Source organism: Oreochromis niloticus, linkage group LG9 (assembly GCF_001858045.2).
Source record: "Oreochromis niloticus isolate F11D_XX linkage group LG9, O_niloticus_UMD_NMBU, whole genome shotgun sequence".
Taxonomy (NCBI): Eukaryota; Metazoa; Chordata; class Actinopteri; order Cichliformes; family Cichlidae; genus Oreochromis; species Oreochromis niloticus.
Window position 1 is genome coordinate 5065449 of NC_031974.2, and position 22668 is coordinate 5088116.

Consider the following 22668-nt stretch of genomic DNA (forward strand, 5'->3'; position numbering starts at 1 on the left):
ATATGGTGATGATCTAAGGCCTTTGAGGTCACCATGGGCTGGACATCCTTCCGTCACCTGTAACTAGGCAAACTCAAATGCAACAAGAAGCTGAATACATTCAGGCCTTTGCTCAGCTACTTTTTTACTGTAACAATATACTCAGCATATGAGTTATGATATATATATATATTTAACTCAATCATTTTAAAGTAGTTATAACTGCACCTGTAATAAAATGTTAATATTTGATTATGATAACCCCTATAATATAAATTATAACATAATGCCAGCAGCTTCAATAAACACTTCGATGAAATGATAATTAATGCAATGATAAGATGATGGTTATGTAAAATAATCCCTGTAATTCCACAATTCCCCCTTTTGACGTCTCTTCCAGAGACGTCACTACACTATTCCCAGGTCCACTACCTTCGCTCTGACCCTCTCTAGCCGCCCCCTGACTCAGCAAATCCGACAACAACCTCATGTCCTCTAGGTGATCCAGCAATAAAACACCAGCTCCCACTTGAAAACACTTCATGCTTAGGTAATCTCCGCTCCTTTTCTGGGTCCCTCTCTGGTGGAAATCTTCTCCTGTAAGGGGTAGAAAACAAACAACCTTTCTCTGCTACACCTTACTAACTTACTGTGTTCATCTCAGGTTCCTGTCATTATTCAAAGTTGGTTCACAATATCATATCAGGCCAAATCACAAACCCTACTGCCACGTCTACTTTGTTAAGCTCTTCAGCTAGACTCTGTACCGGTTTGCCAATCTGTGTGTACATGTCTCTACACTTTTAATGTCTAAATGCACATCTGGATGTATGTGCACTTGTATGTCTATCTGCATCTATGAGTCAATGATTTGTCAGATATAAGGCGTTAATGTGAGAAATGTTTCCTGACTATTAACTCCTGATACTCAAGGAACTTTCCTGTTTGCCGAACTTCCTAGGTTTGGCCTTTTACACTTTTACTAAAGAAATTTTAACAAAGCCCAAAAAGATTTTTATTTTGCTCCTGTGCTTGACAGGTTAAGCGAAGTTGTTTTTTGTTTTGTTTTGAAATTTTTCCCTTCTGTGTGTGTGTGTGTGTACATAAGTAAGAATATGATAATCAACATAAGATCCCTGGTTTGCAAATGATTTTCTGCCCCCGCTGCAGGGCAACATCATGTGGTGGTGAGTCTATGTTGGCTAGTTTAATGCAAATATGTAACAGTTGCTTCATTACATTGCCCACTCAGAGTTGCGCAGTTTCAAAGTATGTGGAGAATTCAATACACATTTCTTGGCTAATTATTTTCCCAATAAAAGTGAAATCACACATTGCATTTGATTTCACTTATGTATTATCCTGTTCTGGGCTCTATCCATTATATTAACTTTATTTAATCTCAATACTCTTTATGTGTGTGAGCAACGCTTTTAGTCTTATTAAACACAACCCAAGTAAAATGCACACCATCCCCATGTCAGCCTAAATCTCCGCTAAAAAGCACACTTCAAAGTTTTCTATCTGGATTTACGCCTCTTTTGGCCTCAAGCATATACATAACATGCCAAGGTTACTGTTAATGCCCGTTAGACAAGTTTCCATTATCTACAACATTTTGTTTCACCCGGCTCACCCTCACACATTTCCTGTTCACTTATTGCATATTTATCTTTAACACCATTTACCTCAGTAGTTGCTAAGCAGAAACAAAGCAACCTGTGGTCCACCTTTACCCTGTAAAATAAACCCCTGTCATGATTGTGTCTGTAAGCATGTTTTGCATTCATTCATTACACTCCCCGCCATTCCTGCAAGTTAGGAGCTGTAAAGTTGAAAGCTGCATCAAGTCCAGGCCTTTGGCCTGGCCTATATTTAAATCATGTGTGTTTGTAAGCGTGCATGCAATTCACCTGCTATGTTCTCATCATCCCTCAACATGTATCACCTGGACACTCTCACCAGTGAAGCTTAAAACCCTCTTGGATAGAACATCAACTCTAAACAAGCACAGTTATGCATTGTGTATAAAATTAACTCAACCTCATGCTAACCTACATAAGTACCTGTCTTAAGGGAGACCTCTGCACAGCTCAGACGCCAGTTGCAAGAGCTCTTTAACATTAGAATCATCAACTGTGACTTATATAGTGTTATTTCGGTACTTTATACTTCACACATTTTTGAACGTTGTTTATATGGGGAGTTCCTCTTTTTGTGTCTATATTTATTAATATGCCTTGTGCACTAAAGCTTCCTGTTTTTCAGTCTGGCTGAGCACTTATTTGTGAGTATAAACTGGCCTCTACAAGCCTTCATTAGCAGATACACATTACAAATACTTCATATATACAGAGAAAAAACCCAATAATCCACATTTCACTATTTTGTTCTTTGGTTCAGATTTGGATTCTGTATTGTTCTTCATTTGTTATTATTTTGTCATAAAATAAATCAACCAAATAACTTAAGCTGTGTGACAGCACCTTGCGTTTACGCCAGGCTGTGAGCTGCCCTAAATCTACTTGCTACACCCCCTTTTCACCTAGTTTAATTTTTTTCAATCCTAATTTAAACTATTCCTGACTTCCCTCAATGCACACTGTAAAGTGTAAAAGATACAGTTAGCTTTCTCCTGGTAAAAGGTCCTACATTATTTTCTCTACCTTTGGAAACATCCTCTATCGAGTTAACCCATTTCATTTTTCAAACTTAGGCCTGATTTCTTCGCCCCTTTAACGGGTAGCGCATATCCGGTCTGAACACTGTGTTTGGGCAATTTACGAATTGTTGCAGGATTTCTATGTTATGTAAAGTTCCTCTCATCCCTTTTATGCTTCCATTATAACCTGTGTCTAACAAGCTTTTGATCTTCTTTGTAATATAAACAACTCGGTGTATTTGTGCTCTGTTCTTCTCCTTTCTCTCGTCTGATCATCTCAAGTACGTCCTGTACCAAATTTGCTTCCTCTTTTCAAGCCCCACATTTAATTACCAGCTCAAACATATTTGCCCTATATTGCTGTCTCGACGTGTTTCCTGTCAACTTAACAGAGTTATTCTCAGAACTCAGAAAGGTCACGTAGACATTTGCTTAGTAACCCTAAAAGAGCACCTTCATGTAGCTAATCGCATATATTAACACCCCCCTTTTTGTGACACATCTCATGTGTTACAAACTCAAAATCCTTCACTCAAGCTTAGGAAATTAAAAGAAAAAGGTTAGTCCTATCATATTAGGCATACATGCTCCGGAGCTTCAAACCTATATTTAAGGAATGAAATCAAATTAATCATCATGTCAAATCTTTTCTTGGCTCCATCCACAGCCTGCATCCTTGAAACGTCCTAGAAACAAAAACCTGTGTGTTAACCAGAACATCACCTTTTATACTCAGTTTTCCACTTATGATCCAACCTGTGTTATAACAGAAAAGTTAAAACAGAACAATTATCAGTCATGTGTCCAACCTTAGTCCAGTCTTTTGTCAGTGTCCAGTCGGTCCAACCTATGGTCTGCCTGGTCCGTCCAGTCACCATCCATTTACACACATTCACTCACACGCATTACCATCAGGTATTGCTGACAGTGGAGACTATCTCGCAAATATTCAGTCTTCACTCTCAGCAACATCAACTCATTTATTTGTTTTACTTTGTTTTTAAGAAAATAGTTCTTTCTGCTTTTAGACTGGATTGGCTCGCGGCAATCCTTTTACTTTGTCAGCGCTGTTATCCACTCTTTTGCAGGCCTGCTTACAACAAAAATGAGAAAAAAGAGAGCTGATTATTAGCTCATCAAAACACAAAACAAAATCACCTGACAGGTTTTTTCTAAGTGCACTGTTATAGAAACTATGGGCCCTTATAGACATGTCCATGTTTATCAAAACTCCCTCTATTAAAAATAAAACAACAACCTCAAAAATCAACAATCTGAAATTTCACCCGTTCGACACACTGAAAACCTCGCCAAAAGCTGCACCGTTTCGTACACAACAATAACCCCGGTTAGGCACTTTACCATACTCAGATTCAGCCTAAGATCTTACAACAATGTGTCAACACTAATTTATAAACCTCCTAATCAAATTTGCACCTCTGAACAATCTACCCCTCCTTTAAGGCCTCAATCACACACACACAGCAAGCTCCTCTGTCCACATTCACACGAGCTCTCAAACTTTTGCATACTCAGCCATATCTCAACAATTTAACTTGGCAAAAGAAATACATGTTTAAACTTTATCACATTATTGAATTATTTTCATTTTCTTTCTATACTAATCACTTGTTTTGATCACTCAGTGCAAGAGCACTCCTGAGTCACTCTTATAGACACTTTTCTTTTGTTTTTCCATCTATTTTATGAACCATTCACACCATTCTCTCACTCATACAAGCAGCAAGCAGATCTTCATTGCATATGCTTATGTTCTTAGCCAGGTTTTTAATCAATATCTGTTCATTAAGCTTCAGGAGCTTGTCTTTATAAGGTTAATGCATTTTCTGTTTGTGTGTGTATGGGTATATGTTATTTTGCATCTATGACTTCACAGTCTCCCAGACTTCTTCCCAACTCTCCAGTTAGGCAGTCAGTTTTCTTTTTCCCCGAGTTACTAACCCACATTTTGATTTCCCACCTTAAATTACCGCCCTCCTGGTCTTCAGCCAGGAGCTGGGGCTTGCTTTTCAGGTTCCTGGACACATCATGCTATGAACAATTCAACCAGAAACTTGCCTTAACTTATCCATAGATGTTAACCTCTAACTTTCTTCCGACTGCTGCTGTGGAGAGCCGGTCCAAGTCTGCTTTACTCCTGAAAATAACAAAACTAAGACATTTTCATTATTATCACCAGTGGTTAAATAACCCATTTCTCTGTCTCTGGTCAAAAATACCAATTATGCCATGTATGTAAGCGTGTTCTTCCTTGCGTTATGTGGTCATGTAAATGCAGTGTAAGCTGTTTTCTTCATTGCATCCTTATGTATTCATTGCATTTTCATGTATTCATAGTTAATTTATGCATCTTTTCACTGAGCTCTAGATTCAAACTATCTCACTTCTGATTCATTTCAAAAATAATCTCACATGTAACAATTTGTATGTGTGTTTTCTATTCATTAAGGTAATGACAATTATTTCTTTCATTATTCTTACCTTTTCTAATGTTTACCTCTTTGTTATGCTGTGGTGGACATCCCTAAACAATTCATGAGTTCAGGTTTCAATTTTCAATCCAATTATATCCTATATTCTCGCAGTCAAACTCGTCCAGCTTCATCTCTCACTGGTCCTCTCTGCACAATGTCCTGTTCGGGCTTCAAAGCTCCAGCAAACACAGTCTCAACTCAGCTGTTGTCTTCTTCTCTGTTTCTTTACAGTCTTTCTTTCAGATTCAGTCCCAGCATGGCAAAATATCACTCAATGTCCAGTGCTCTTCCACAATTCTTTATCCCACTGTTCAACTGCCCAGCCTGTATTTTCACAGTACATGTTACATTACTCTTACATGCTGCTGCTGGTCGTCAGTCGTCATCAGTGTTAATGGATCAGTGGCACTGTCGTTTGCCTGCTGTATTCAAGTCCACGATGTTCTATCGGTCTTCATCAGGCGATTAACTGTCCTTTGAACTTCTTCTCCGCTTCAGGGACAAAGTGAGAGATCCAGCCGCACAATTTCGAGCCAAAAACTGGCTTATTCTCCCAATTCTTTTAATCTACTTTTCTGCTGCTGAACTCAAGGTTGCAAAGTTGAAAGACGCCCACCTGTATTGACACACTAAACCATATAATTAGTATTATATTCATTTTTTCTTAAAGGCTTCATTTGCTTCATGTGCCTAGAGTTAAATCTCTCTCTCTGTGTTCTTTCTGTACACACTCAGTTCCCATATATGGGCATGCACAGTTCCTGTTCACTATTTCCTGTCGCTGCAGCCCCGGTACATAGAGCAATATTTCCTGTTCCTCAAACTAATCTAACTCCTTTGTTTTTTGTTTTCTTGAATTAAAAACACTTTCAAACTTTAGCACATCCTACTTTTCATCACACAAGAAATATATTTCACACTCCTTTATTCCATACACACCTTTTAAATGCTCTAACCTCTTTCAGACGCCATAAATCGTCTCACACGCACTGCCTTTCTCTCTCTCAGACCCCTTTTCACTTACTCAGACAAATCACCCAGTCACTCAAATCAAATACTGACAGCATTCACACAGTTAAAATCACACAAAATACGCTTTCATACGAGTATTTTGGACATGCCTTTCATAATCAGAAAGAGCAAGTCAAAAGAAAAAAGAAAAAGAAAACTGAAACCTCTCATCGTCTCACACCCCGCTTCTCCACACACATCACCATTCTTTAGGTCAGTTTTGTAGCATCAGTCACACAATCATTACACAATACCCTGAATCCAACATGTGTATTTACACAAACTGTTATAAAATGTTGGTCAAAAAACACGGTGTGATTACAAAGAGTCAATAAAACATGAGTCCTATTACTCTCAACAAGTATTACGTCGTTCAAGGACGTGTAAAGCAAAACCCATACTCCAATTCTACATGTATCATAAAGTAGTCATCATAATTAACAACCGTAATGCCAACAAAGTAGAAATAAAAACAATTCTTCCCTTAAAACACCAATATAAGTCGTCCTTAACCCAGTCTCTGCAGTCAGTCATTAGTTACTCATTAGTAAACAGGAAATGTCAGTCTAAATAAGTCGCAGGCATCTAATTTACATAAACACAGACACACTCTCAAAATAAACAGCCTGCTGCAGTGCCCGTGGCAGACAGAGCCTATATACAAACATAGAAATTATAACACAGAGACGTCTGATAAATTAAATAATATTTACAAGGCCTTAAATTGCACAACCTACATAATTTAGACAAAATTTGAATTAACCCTCCAAGGGACAAACTCCAAGTTTTTGATAATCAATGACAGTCTCAGTTCCAAACTGTATCTGCTCTAATCCCTAAATATCCTAAGTAAATTTAAAAGCGTCCAACGCCCAAGCTCCAAGCTTTACTGCCCAAAAAAGTGCATGAACCGTTCCAAACGGTAAAGTGGTCCAACCACTAGCTATTTTGGAGTTTCCCAAGTACTCCACGATCGCCAATCGGACTATCCCGTCCAACGGAAAATCCTGAGCGTCCTCAAGAAGTTTGGAGCGTCACCTCCGAGAAATGCACTTCCTGGAACATCCCACAGTTCCGTTCTACATTAATTTAATTATGTTTTTTAAAGACATCCTATGAAACCACCAAACCAACTTTATTGATGTCCAAGCCCAGCTTTCTATTCAATTATAACTGTATGACCATATACAGATTTCAAATGACCTATATCCTAAATTCAGTAGTCCAACTACTTTAAATTCTCTTTCCTTAGCAGTCCAACTGCATTTCCTTTAATCAGTACTGTCACTTAACCTTACATTATCATTACTTCAACTTCAATTCTCATGAGATTTTCACCAAAATCAAAACAGACTTTCACCAGTAATTTTCAGTGAGTAGACTTTCAATTTTGTCAGAACCAATTCAGCACTGTTTGGAAATAATTCAACAGGTAGTGCCTTACCTTTGAATAAGCCGGCTTATGTCCACTCACTTCGACCACTGACTCGTGTCTGCTTGTTTGAGCACCTTGGACCCTCTCAGTCTCAACCTCCAACTTTTCTCCCTCAACCCTCGGCCAATGCACCAAATGTTACGGGTTCGAAATTGAGGATGAGAGTAAAACAATGATGGTCCAGAAGAGGTCAATCAAACAATTGATTTTTAATGAATGCACGCAGCGTGGAGAGGTGCAAACTGCAAAACAGTTGTACATCTCTACCCAAAATACACTCTAGATTGCTTTTATAACATCAGGGTATTGTAACGCCCCTTCTTGCGTTTACAAGCACATAATTTGCATGTACAGAACATTCATGTATTTTAAGAATTAACTGCAACATAGAGGTTCCTCCTTGTGGCATACTCTTAAGAATATGGTGATGATCTAAGGCCTTTGAGGTCACCATGGGCTGGACATCCTTCCGTCACCTGTAACTAGGCAAACTCAAATGCAACAAGAAGCTGAATACATTCAGGCCTTTGCTCAGCTACTTTTTTACTGTAACAATATACTCAGCATATGAGTTATGATATATATATATATTTAACTCAATCATTTTAAAGTAGTTATAACTGCACCTGTAATAAAATGTTAATATTTGATTATGATAACCCCTATAATATAAATTATAACATAATGCCAGCAGCTTCAATAAACACTTCGATGAAATGATAATTAATGCAATGATAAGATGATGGTTATGTAAAATAATCCCTGTAATTCCACACCTTCTCAGACTTTCCTTTATGACCTTGGACCCCCGCTATTCCCCCACTGTATATTTCTTTACTTGGTGACTTTGTAAATAAACGGTGTTCTTTGCATTGAACTGTGCTCTGCGCCTGAGTCCTACTACAGTCCGTGACAGTAGAGGGTCTTTTTGCTATCTGCTTACACATCACATCAACATAACAGTCAGGAGGATATTTTCTGGGCCAAAAAGAGTCTGAACACAATGAACCAGAAGTAGATAAATAAGAATCAGTAGTAGAATAAAATCAAATAATCAAGTCAGGCAGGTGTCTTTGTCTCTGCCATTCCTGGAAAAGGAGCAGATAACGATAGTCATGAGCGGAGAAGGCAACTCAAAGGGAGACGACAGGACTGTCACGTCGGTTCCTGAAGAAGATCATAATAATGATGTGTTATTGTTGGGGTATAAAGCTTTCTGCTAAGTCAGATGGCTGTTTTCATAGAGGTCCACTGCTGGTAAAGGTAACTCAGGTGTGGCACCACGCCTGAGTTACCTTCACCATCAAGCGTCATGCCAGAAGAGTGACAGGTGTATTGTCTGTACTGCTCCAGTTGTGAGCATCTGAAACAACTTCAGAAGTACATGTGTGAAGGTTTATAAGAACTGCTGGCGCTGTGGCCATGCCTGCTAGGCTGCAAAGTGTGATCGTAAGACTACTTGCAAGCAATTTATAAGCACCCACCTGGATGCCCTCCATGCAGTAAATATAAAGCATGTTCCAGACAACGAACCTGCTCCCAGAGAAAATTATTTATTCAATCTGGATCAATGGTCAGGCTGCTGCCTAGTACTGCTGTTAATATTTAATCATGGAAAGTACCATTTATATTGTCAAACAGACCCTATAAAATATCCTTGCTCTTATTAACAGACTTTACCATTTCTGGTTCGGGACCACTGTCTTCTAAAGGCTGGTAAATCTTCTGGTACAAAATGTGGAGAAGTAAATGTGATGCATTTAGCTAGAAATGGACCAGACAATGTACACTCCAATAGTGGATTTAGTTTACATGGAATATGGCAGTGCAGTTACAGGTGTGTGTGTGTGTGTGTGGTCCCGTGACAATCAATTGTCAGTTGATCAGTGTTCATGACACTTTGCATATTAATGATCAAGGAACTGGCCTCACAGCCTATCCGGTCGTAAAGTCTGACGTCACTGGCCGTGTCTGGGCCTAAACTCCGCTGCAGGTCCATATATCAAATGATCACAATGGCATTACTGAGAGCTGAAAAACTGTCTAAAGTCTTTGATCTTTAATAAAATGATCAGCGTTCTGCTCTACCAGGTGTAACAATGGACTACTTGCACAATCACTTCTGCGTTCTATGTAGTGATGCCCCAGTGCTTCCGGTATGGTTAAACCATGGCGACTTTCTACACTCGCTGCCTACAAGAGCTCCCAAAATTGAACATCATTGATGTTCATCGGATTTGCAGAGTGACGACTACCCCAGCCAGCAAATTAGATAAAGGATTTAAGTTATATGCTGCATCATATATACACAACTACGAAGGTAAGAAAACGTAAATTTACCGACAAAGAAACATTAGCTAACGTCAAATGCAAACACTACGTTACTCTGCTATGTCCTTCATTTGATGTCAATTCTCTACATTACATGTTTTTTTAAACGGTGTTTTATGTCGTCCGAAACTATAGTTGAGGTTTTTTTAACTAATGTCACTTTTGTTGTTAGACACTGTTATAATAGCGTTAGGTAGTTGGCTAACTAAGGAGGTAGTTAACTACTTGCAGATATGTCCAATGCAGACGGCTCAGGGACTGAGCAGTAGTCATGATCTCTTGTAAGACTGTGGTCTTCTTGATCGTCAGGAGGAACTAGTTCAGGGCATCGCTCCGTTCTCTCCCAAACACTATGCCGCGGATGTTGAACTTTATAGCCATTCCACTCAAAAAGTGTTGGTACAGCCCCTTTAATAAGCCTCCTTCCACCATCAAGGGTTGTTGGCTCTATGAGTTGATCACTGGCAAAGTTTCTGCTGCAGACCCTGGTGTGAGAGGTAATCGTGAAATGATCCCGGCGTATGTTTACCAGCCATTGTCTTCTCAAGTCGGAATGGGTCGGAAAGCCATGAAAACTTAGTATGCCATTAAATTTGGCTGAAGCCGAACAAAGTGGGACACAGCAATGCTCGGAGTATTTCTTCTCCTGTTTTTGAAAATATTCTGTTTTAAATACTTTCCTTTTTATACTCATTCTGAAGTGACATTAGCGTAGCTACCGATAGATAAACAAACATACCGGAAACGCCCAAGCGGTAGTATTTGGAAACGGAAATACGTCACATACCTTAGTGCAAGTAGTCCATTGAGTTTAACATCCAGGCATCCATGAAAACGGAATTTATGACATTTAATGGAGTTAGAAGTTAGCAGGAAGTTAGCTCGCTAGCTTCTATATAAATACAATATAGCATGTCCTGACTGCAGGGTTCTGGAAACAAATTAAAACGTACAGCTCTGTTATCACTTCCAACATAAATGAAGACAGAAAACTAAACAGCAGTGACGTTTGTAGGATTACTGAAGTTTGGCTAGCTGGTATGTAATGATGTGCTACGTGACTGCTAGCAACACAGCTATGTTAGCATGATATAAACAAGCTAACTTTTTTTCCACTCGATAAAAGTTAACGTGAGTGTTCTCGGTGGTCAGGAACAAATGTAATCGCATGGCAGGATGCTGTAAAAGGACCAAACTTCAGCCAGGAGAACAACTGAGATACTCCATCCACAATACGAGGTTAGTCATTCATATACTGCTGCATGGGCTGGGCTGTAGTTACATCGTAAGGTTTTAAAAACTGAGCTTAAATAAATGATTAGCGGTAATAAAAGCCGAGGGAGGTCAACAGTGATCAATGACTGTTTTAGGAGCTTTTTGAGATTAAATAGAAGAGAATACAAAACATTAAACATGCTAACAACACAAAAGCCATATTAAACTACTTTAGGCCCGGAAGTAGGATTCGTCAAGTCATCACTTAACGAGCGGATTGTTCATTCATTATGCAAATGTACTTTTTATAAGATTGGAGAAACCTGCAGTCAGCTGAGACTGAAGAAGTCACTTGGATGAGTGATGAAACGTTTGTCCCACTGAAAACGCTACGTCCAGATGAACAGAATCAACTTCTGGGATTTCCTAACTTGGATGATTGAGCATGCATCAAGATGTTACCCACAATTACTTAGGTACACGAGAACAAAGGGACAGCAAGTCAGTTTCTTACAGAGGAAGAAATAAATAAATAATTATACTGCAATTAATTTTAAGCAGTGTGTAATTATTCAGAAAAAACGGAAAGATACATCACATCTTTCTACATTTTCTTTTTCATAGGATTCAGTTAATCTTTAACATACTGCCTGGATGAAAACGACTGAAATTTATGACTTAAAATAAAAGTATTTTTACTGCAATGTAGAAAAAATGTAGGTTTGTCTCTTCATGAAGCAAAACACACTCACATCCTGGAAGAAAACAAAGACCACTGAAAACTTTACACATGTGTAAGAATATATTTAATTTTCTAAATACTGCCTGTTTAAAAATGACACAAATTTATGAATTTACTTTTTATTTTTTACTGTAACATTAAACATTGCAGGAGGGGTTGTGTCTTTGTTGAGCAAAACAGACTCACACAATATTGTAAGACAATAGAGCCAATTTAAAACACATTTCATGTGAGTTACAATAGAAGTGGCACAGCACTGACACTGATAATTACCTCACGATGAACAACCAAATAAACAGTAACAGGTCTGACAGTTTGACCCAGAAGGTGAACTGTTCTGACATTTTGCTTTTCTTGTGATCAGATGATGGAGTAATGTTTGCTCTGTATGCTGTTTGTGGACACAGCCAGTGAAGTTTAACTTGCTAAACTTGTATTGGGATAACTAACTCCATAAGCTAAGATTTTGTGATCGCGGCTCGATCGCTTAACAACATTGATGATCTTCTCTTAAACTCTTTTTCTTTCCATCCAGTCTTGCAGCTCTATTGTCATCATCCTTTCCTGAGTATTGCCCTCGCTTTGAAAAAGAAAGAAGGGGCTCAGAATTGATGTAATCCTCCCCCCACCTTCAACCCAAGTATGTGCGGTAGTCACTGCTACCACACATACATGTCCTGAACCACGCTCACATACTTCTCTGTCACTTCTGACTTCATCATGCAGTACCACAGTGCCTCTTTTTGCACCCTTTCATGTTTTCACTAGATCTACAAAGACATAGTGAAGCTCTGACTTTCTCAGGAAATTAAAGCTGAATTCTGTGAAGCCTGATCTCAAGCTTTTTAAGTTTGACGCAGCATCCAGAAGAACTTTTGTTCAGATCCCCTGTTTCTCCCACTGTGTTCAAATGAACCCTGTCAGGGTAATGTCCCATTGGTCTGCCCCTTTTCTCACAGGAGGACACTTTGTGGGTCTTTTGATGCCTCAATAGATCTTTGTTAAAGAAGAAAGACTTTCCACAGTCACCACATACAAATGATTTAACTCCAGAGTGGGTGCGCTGATGTGATTTTAAGCTAGTCATCTGAGTAAAAGCCTTTCCACAGTCACCACATACAAATGATTTAACTCCAGAGTGGATGAGCTGATGTGATTTTAAGATAGTCAAACGAGTAAAAGATTTTCCACACTGCTCACAGCTGAAAGGTTTCTCTCCACTGTGGATGAGCTGATGTCTTTTTAAGCTGCTCTTATTACGAAAAGACTTTCCACACTGACTACATACAAATGATTTAACTCCAGAGTGGGTGCGCTGATGTATTTTTAAGAGTTTCATCTGAGTAAAAGCCTTTCCACACTCACCACATACAAATTGTTTAGTACCAGAGTGGATGAGCTGATGTGATTTTAACCTATCAATCTCAAAAAAAGCCTTTCCACAGTCACCACATACAAATGATTTAACTCCAGAGTGGATGAGCTGATGTGAGTTCAAGATACTCATCTGAGTAAAAGATTTTCCACACTGCTCACAGCTGAAAGGTTTCTCTCCACTGTGGATGAGCTGATGTCTTTTTAAGTAATTACCGTAAGGAAAAGCCTTTCCACACTGACCACAGCTGAATGGTTTGTCTCCACTGTGGATGCGCTGATGTATTTTTAAGTTGCTCTTATTACGAAAAGCCTTTCCACACTGACCACAGCTGAATGGTTTCTCTCCACTGTGGATGAGCTGATGTGTTTTTAAGTTGTACTTGTGAGTAAAAGACTTTCCACACTGATCACAGCTGAAAGGTTTAACTTCACTGTGGACTCCCTGATGTTTCTCTAAGTGATATCTATCCTGAAAAGACTTTCCACACTGATCACAGACAAATGATTTACCTCCAACATGGATCATATGATGTCTCTTTAAGTGACCTTTCTGAGTAAAAGACTTTCCACACTGATCACAGTTGAAAGCTTTAAATTTCGTGTGGACGACCTGATGTTGTTTTAACATGCATCTCCGAGTAAAAGACTTTCCACACTGATCACAGCTGAATGGTTTCACACCGGTGTGGATCAGCTGATGTATTTTTAAGCTGCATCTCTGAGTAAAGTTCTTTCCACACTGATCACAGCTGAATGGTTTCACACCTGTATGGATCAGCTGATGTGTTTTTAAGTTGCTACTCAGAGTAAAAGACTTTCCACACTGATCACAGCTGAATTGTTTCACACCGCTGTGGATCAGCTGATGTGTTTTCAAGCTACCAATCTGAGTAAAAGACTTTCCACACCGATCACAGCTGAATGGTTTCACACCGGTGTGGATCAGCTGATGTATTTTTAAGCTGCATCTCTGAGTAAAGTTCTTTCCACACTGATCACAGCTGAATTGTTTCACACCGGTGTGGATCAGCTGATGTGATTTTAAGTTACCAATCTGAGTAAAGGTCTTCCCACACTGATCACAGCTCAAGCTTCTGTCCTCACTGTTGGCGCGCTTGCGTCTTCTGGGCTGCTTCATAGCGGGAAAAGTCTTTTCCACAGGGATCGCCGCTGGCTCATCTTTACTTGCTGGCGCTGGATGTTTTTGGCCGATATCATCCATGTGCTGAGGTTTCGGCCTGCTTTCACTTCTTTCTCCTGTAATGACAAAGAACCCAAACAGTGACATCAGGTCTATACCTTCAGCTCATCCCCTTTTTTGCACCACGGACCGGTTTATGCCCGACAATATTTTCACATACTGGCTTTGTGAGGTTACCTCACAAAGCCGGTATGTGAAAATATTGTCGGGCATAAACCGGTCCGTGGTGCAAAAAAGGTTGGGGACCGCTGGTCTACAGCTTTCTACCCCCCAAGGACACGTAGTCTAATGCCTTTATTTTTTAGGGCTATGTCCACTTAACCCTTTAAGACCTACCACAGAAGCAAGTCCGCCAGAGCTTATATTATATTTTTACATGCTGTAGTGCCGTTTTTGGGAGCATTTTAAGTTGCTATACATCAATACCACCATTATAGCCCAAATTTTAATAATATGTATGCAGTAAGTGCATAGTAATTACATAAATTGCAAAAAAGTGCAATAAAGTACAAAAAAATTGAAAATCGTTTTTGTTTTTTTAACATATATTTCTAGTTAGAGAAATTTAATAGGCTCATCCCTCAAAACTGTAAATACAAAAAAGTTGCACAAAATAGTTTCCCACCACAGGAAATTTATTTTGAGTGTCTTCATGGTTTTATTTTTAAAATACACCAATTTTTATATACTACAGGAAAAAACAAAAATAAATATTATAATGCAAATTTGCAAAAAAGCAGCATGTACATCAAAATAAACTATTTCCAGCAGTGCAATATGAGTCCTAAGCATCCCAGAAACGACACAGAAAGTCATAAAATCAAACATAACTTTTAAAAACACCAGTATAGGCTCATAAGGCCCTGATGGTAAAAAAAAAAAAACAAAAAAAAACTACATTTCCGCGAAAATGACGTCACTTCCGGTTTCGGGCAGGTAATTGCGGACATGCGAAGGTTCGCACTGACGTCTAGTCCCACGTGTGGGACTAATAAAGGTTATCTTATCTTATCTTATCTTAGTCCAACCTAGGAAGTGTTATGAACAGCTGATCGGATCAGCAAGGCGTGTTTCTGGAATATTATGTTTTTGTTGCTGCAAGCGCTTTTTATGCAGTTTTTGCAAAGCTATACATGGAAGGAAACCGTGACCTAGGACAAGCTGATAGCATAAGATGTAAGTACAACTCCTCTGGTTTCATATGCAAAAAAAATTATTGCGGTTGCAGTGCTACCAGGATTTAAAAATGGTTACGCAAAACAGAGCGTGCCCACTCCGACCGGTTTTAAAGGGTTAAATACTACACTATATGGTTATATGGCATTTTAGTTAATATAAGGCATAGAATTGAGGCACTTCAAATAATTTCACCTCAACACCGCCTCCCTGGAGATAAGTAGAAGGAGTCTCACTATCTGCCTAATGTCTAATGGTGCCTGGGAGTGTCAGTCCAACTCACTCACAATACTCATCTCTGTGTGTGGAATAACCTGTGAAATACATATTTGATGTTTTCCTGTATGTCGAACAAAGTCGGACAAAATGTGATTATGTGATATTGTCAAAACATATAATCAACACATAAAATAAAGAAATCTCCATCACAAGAGTTAGCAGCTTACACAAGAAAAGACCTCAGAAAGAATATGAAAGAAGAGAAGTGGAAAAGGAAAACAGAGCATTTTTAATGAGGTCATGCTGAGCCTCTTGTCCCGATTGTTTTATGTTGGGCTGAGAACAAACAACCAATACTCACATCAGGTCCAGTCAACAACAATTATGTGTTAAGCACATATGTGGGAGACGTACACGATACCACCCTCAGCGTAGTCCAGTAGATCTCAAAGAGATTTATTTAAAGGGTTGTACACGCCCAAGATGCGTGAGCAAGTTACATATCATGCATCAGCGACAGTTAGCTGCATCTCCTTTTTACAACACTTAGAATGCTGTTTCGAGACCCTTTCACCCCCAGCTGTCTCCTGTTGTTTGTTATGAGGCCCGTGATCGTGTACGCCACATCCTGAGTACATCCTCTTCTAACCGCCCCTGTGCAGGAACGTATGCAGTTACAAGAAAAGCATCTGGACTTCTTTAAGTTGCTTTAAGACGTTTCACCTCTCATCCGAGAAGCTTCTTCAGTTCTAAGGTCAAATGGTGGGGAGTCCCAGATTTAAACCTAGTGGGAGTATCCCCCCAAAGAGGGACAAAAAGACCCCCTGATGATCCTCTACCTAATCACATGAGCCAAGGTGTGAAAATGGGTGTGGGTCCCAATCAGCCAGGGTTTCGGGTGAGCTCATTGTGAAACCTGGCCCCACCCTATCATGTGATTTCCTGAGGTCAGATGGCCCAGGATGTGAGTGGGCATTAAAGCATCTGTGAAGGGATCTCAAAACTGGATTATAGATGGCAGACAGTTGGTGTCGTAAACCACCGCCTCTGTTCAAACATGGTCGCTCACAGTGGACATAGATGGCCTCTTTCACTCCTCTTTCAAACCATCTGTCCTCTCTGTCCACTTCTCGGATGAGAGGTGAAACGTCTTCAAGCAACTTAAAGAAGTCCAGACCCTTTTCTTTGCAAGGTCCTTTGACTACGATGACCTAGATGACTGAGAACCTTCACAGACATGCAGTTACAAGTAAAACACTTCTTTTAATGCCTTTTAGTTTAAATATTCTTTTGCTTCTTGACTGACTGACACTTACTGAAATACTGCTACATGTATATTTCCCACAATCTCCACATAGATCACTCCACAGACATCACCTTCATATGAAGGGAAACAGAGAGTTTATCTCAAATGATAAAACATTGACGTACTGAGGCAGACAAACAGAGAGGCTAAACAGAAGGCAGAAATCAAACCAAAATGAGCTAAGAGAGAGAGAGCGACCCTGTAGAAAATGATAAAGTTAAGCAACCAATGTAGTTATAACTGACTTACTCTGGATCTCCTCTCAGACTCAGGAGGGGGCGAGCGGGCCGGCTTTGTAGTTGGAGTCGGACCAGCAGAGACAATGGGCTCACTGACCTCCACTCCCCAAGTCAGTCACCACGAGGACAAGTTCTTTGTTTAGAGATGATTTAATCCAAGCTCACCAACAACATCACTCAGCTGTCCTCGTCAGAACTAATAAAATAAAAGCAGTTACATTTAGAAACGTCAGTTTACTAAACATAAAAATATTGCTCTTCTAGCCTCGCTCACATATTCTGTAAAGACTAAATGACTTAAATCATCACGTGGTTTACACAAACACATTGTTACCAAACTCAGCAAACAATTGCACATCCAGAAATAACTGTTTTATCTCGTCTGACATGGAAACTTAAAATTACAAAGACACACTGAACGCACCTTCCTACCAGCTGTAACCTAAAGCTGGGCTCACACTGTGCGATTTTTTTTTTAGTCGCGGTATTCAGCTTCTGCTTGAACTGCACGATTGACTCGCAGCAGGGGCGGATCTAGAAGGGTGGCATGGGGTGGCAAGTGCCACCCTAAAATGATCCCTTGCCACCTCAAATGCCACCCCAGTTTTGCATATGACAGTGTTGTTTATTAAAATAAGATAGCATTAACAGTTCGAGCGTAGTTACAGTCAACAGTGAATATAAATGCTAAAACTGAATATATTGGATAGTGTCCCCCCCTGCACCAATAAGAAATGGTTCAGTCCATAGCAGGACGGCTTTTTTTTCTTGTTTTCAGTAGCAAGCGATGTTTATGATTGTGCCAGAGCACATTTTGAACAACAAATTGGGAATTTCAGATTTTACACAGGTAGTTGGATGTTTCACTCTGGAAATGAAAGGAAGGTGAGTGTTATTAACCCTCTGTGGTCCACGGACAGGCTGCACCTCCAAATCACATGACTGATTTAAGCTGATATAGCAACAAGCTGCAGCCACGCTGAGTCTCTATTTCAGCCATTATTGAAAGTTCGGACTTCAAAGTTTTTAAATTTTAATTACAGGCCAGTAAATCCAGAGTAATGATAATATATATAAGCCACGCTTTTTTCTAAATACTGTCGTCACGTTTTTGTGTGTGTGTGTGTGTTTTAAGCGTTTTCTAAGGACAGTGCGAAAACAGTAAAGAAAGGAGAAAAAGCCACCTCTTTCCTATGGAAAAATGCACTATGTTGACCAATTAAAAAAAAGTAAACGTGGGATTTAGTTGTTTAGGAAGAGGGGAGAGTTTTGGGAGTGACGGTAACGGCAGCGAGAGAGAGAGAGAGAGAGAGAGAGAGAGAGAGTTTTTAGATGTGGGAGATTTGTGACGTTTAGTGTGGAGTGTATACTTAAGTGTGTTGTGTTGTCTTGTGTAGTTGTTCTGTTGTGTAGTCGTTGTTTTGTTTTGTGTGTCAGTGAGGGCACTAATGAATGTCACAAAGGCACATTTGCAACGTAAACACTGTCACTAAGTAGAAAACCAGCGGCGTGATACACCTGCTGTTGTCAGGCCTGCAGGTTTGTCCCTGTGCTGTTCTGTCTTTTTTTTACAGTAAAAAAATACTACTAGGATTTTAAGTTCTTTGTGTGATTTCAGTTCAGTAATAGTACTATTAATAGTAATAGTAGTAATAATGCAGTATGTCAGTGAACAAAAATAAATAAATTCAGTTGAGCTGAAAAGATACCAAACAAGCCAAGGGGAGAAAATAAAATGAAACAATCTGAGGGTGAAATACAAACATAAACTCAAAAGGAGTCAAAAATGTCCAGTTGTATTTCAGACCTCAGTGGTTTAATCCAACAAATCATGAAAAATTAGGTTTAAATTTTTGTTCATGACAGTGCAGATTTCTGACATTTTGTGTAATGTAAGCTGTAACAATGTGATTGTTTTCTAACAAAAAACAGTGTAAAACTGAAGTTAGACTTGTGTTTGTAAATGAACCGCCTCAAGTTGTGTAGCTTTCTGGATTTTATACTTATTGGGCTACATGTTTATTTATTATACAGGCTATACAGTACATAAGATCAAAACTCACATATTTTATGTAACTAAAGTGTGTAATTATGTGGGCTACAGACAATAATTAAGTTCTAGACTACATTTATATGAAAAACATGTATACTTACTGCATTTGAATCATTTTAACCACCTGCATATGTGTTTGGGGGCCAAAAAAAGACTTTGATTTTGCCACCCCTTTTGACTTCTTTGCCACCCTCATGCCACCCTAACAAAATTTCTCTAATCCGCCCCTGGCTCGCAGGGGTTAGAAGTTCGTAGGTCACGATGCAGGCTCTCCCCGCCCGATGCTCTGATGCGACCCGAGTACTCACACTGGGCGTCCATAAAATGAAGGTTATAACAGAAAATCTGTCGCTCTCTGTCTTTCACTCACACAGACACACACACCACCATCAACTTTGCTAAATTGCTAATGAAAAACATTGATCAGGCAGCTGTGATTGAGCAGCAATGTAGATCCAACTATTTTCACGGTTGTTGAGGTCGTGATAATTTTGTGAGGCCACATCGAAAAGACTCGGGTGAGCTTTCCAAAGTTCTACAAGTTGTGCCTCCATCGCTTGTGTCCAGATCACACGCTGCACTGCCGTGATGCGCCGTCTTTTTCACTGAAACTTGTGTTTGCGCGTGCGCAGTGTGAGAAGCTGCTCCCGACCAAGCGATTGGTGATCGGGAGCTGTTAATCGCTTCCCGTTACCCCACGTATACTACACGGTGCACGACGCACGATGAAGGCCAAAACCGGGCCGATCGCCAAAACGGTCGCACGACTCAAAAATCGCACAGTGTAATGCCGGGCTCACACTGTGCGATTTTTGACCCATTTTGAGCCGATTTTTGAGTCGTGTGACCGTTTTGGCAATCGGCCCGAGTTTGTCCTTCATTGTGCCTCGTGCATCGTGTAGTGTACGTGGGGTAACGGGAAGCGATTAACACCTCACGACCAGCTCCCGATCATCAATCGCTTGGTCGGGAGGATTTCAAACCTGTTTGAAATCCTCCCGACCGTCGTGAGGGTGTCACTGCAGCTTCTCACACTGCGCACGCGCAAACACAAATGACAGCGAAAATGACGGCGCAGCACGGCAGTGCAGCGTGTGATGTGGACACAAGCGATGGAGGCACAACTTGTAGAACTTTGGAAAGCTCACCCGAGCCTTTTCGATGTGGCCTCACAAAATTATCACGACCACAACAACCGTGAAAATAGTTGGATCTACACTGCTGCTCAATCACAGCTGCCTGATCAATGTTTTTCATAAAGTTGATGGTGGTGGTGTGCGTGTCTGTGTGAGTGAAAGACAGAGAGGCAGAGCGAGCGGCAGAATTTCTGTTATAACCTTCATTTTATGAACGCACAGTTTGAGCACTCAGGTCGCATCAGAGCATCGGGCCGTATAGTGTGAGACCCTGCATCGTGACCTATGAACTTCTAACCCCTGCGAGTCAATCGTACAGTTTGAGCAGTAGCTAAATCGCGCGACTGAAAAAATCGCACAGTGTGAGCCCAGCATAACAGGAGAACGTACGCTCGCCTTCACAGCTGCAATACATACCTCACAACAAGCCGTTCATCAATTAGATTTAACACGACGCTTCTCCACAATACTTTGATACGGGTTCTTCAAAAAGTGCCCATTTTTAAAACTGCAGCAAGACACAGCACGTACACCCCTTCTTCTTCGTCTTCTTAAGTTTCATTGGCGGTTTGCAAACAATAAAATGGTGCGTTACCGCCACCAACTGGTATGGAGTGTCGATCCTCAAGCCCTCCCCAAATGTTTACTCTGTTTTAAAAACTGGAATAGGGCCTGATAAGACTCACATCTTGAGTCCTTTTGCAGTAAATCAATAAGATCCAGTTTCATTTTTATGTTACTGAGGTTTTGGATCAGTTACCTTCTCTCCACCTGATATTTCTGACAGTGTAATCTAACATGTTCTATAGTTCACCCTTCTCTGCAGTAATCACGTTTCCCTGCATCATGTTTCCCTGTCATGAATAGTTTTGTGTTCAAACCAGTATGTCCAAACCTTATTCTAGACATAACCACCTCCTCCAAACTGTGCTTCTCATTCCTCCTGCTCTCCTTTGAATGTTATTACAAGCATGGTCCCCTCCTTTCTTTATCCATTGTATTCCTCCCTCTTCTGAAACCACTTTGATGTTTAGATATGTATCCTTTATTTTCTGTATAATACATTAATTTGTCATTTATTATTTGCTCTGTGATTTTAAAGATGTCAGATGTTAAAGCTATGAGTCTGTAATTTCCTGGATTTGTATCATCCTTTCCTGGTTCATGTATGGGCACAACCACAACCTCATTTTTAAGGTGATTTGATAAATCATCCGTATCTTCTATCTGTTTCAGTAAATCCCTATTCTCTATGATGGCATTTCTCTTCCTCTTCGCCCTGCTTCTCTAATATTGCCTGAACTGTGGATTTTAACAAAAGTTTTTGCCAACACATTTGCCTTCTCCTTATTTTTCACTGCTCTTGCCTCTCCGTTCCTCAAGATTGGATATCCATACTCCTCTTTCATTCCATCCATCCGACCGTACCAGCTTTATTTTTAGGGTTTTATGTTAAAGTTTATACAGCACTTTACAAAGTACTGTATATATACAGGTAGATTTGAAAAAATAAACAAATAAGTAAAATAAAATAATTTAATTAAAAATGTTTTTAAAGAAAGTTGGGTCAGCCCCTTAAAATAGTGCCAAAGGCTTCAGCAAATCAATATGTTTTCAGATAAGTTTTAAACTCAGAAAGAACCTGCCTAACGTGCAAGTACAGATTATTCCACAACAACGGATGCATCACTAACCCCACAATAAAGTGTGTTACAATATTCCAGCCTAGATGTAACAAAGGCATGTATTACTGTCTCATAACACTCCTTTGATAAGATGGGCTTTATTTTGGCTAATTGCCCTCAAATGAAAAAAACTTGATCTTAAGATCTTATTGCCCGGTTTGCCACCTCTAAGACTGCATTACAAGTAGAAAAATTTAATCAGCAACCTCAACATTTATATCAATCTTTTGTATTTCCTGGTCACCGACTAATCTAAATGTTTAGCAATCAGCAGTACTGAAACACCACTTCTAAACACCCCCTTTGTCATGTTTCTCTACACTCAGCTCTATCTCAGTCATAGGATAGCGGTCTTTACCTACGGTCGGTACCTGCCATGAACAAATACCTTCCAATGAGTCTG

The 22668-nt window shown here is 39.8% G+C and overlaps 1 protein-coding gene across 1 annotated transcript in view; it reads right to left on the bottom strand.

Moving 5' to 3' along the window:
* The window catches only part of LOC100707053 (gastrula zinc finger protein XlCGF8.2DB), a 41242-nt gene extending 19609 nt beyond the window's left edge, over nt 1–21633 (bottom strand). The window contains exons 1-2 of the mRNA XM_025910586.1: nt 20998–21633; nt 17402–17587 (exon numbers count right to left, since the gene is read on the bottom strand). The gene's annotated coding sequence lies outside the window, so the exon portion shown is untranslated. The remainder of the gene's footprint in view (nt 1–17401; nt 17588–20997) is intronic.
* Between the last annotated feature and the right edge of the window lie 1035 nt (nt 21634–22668).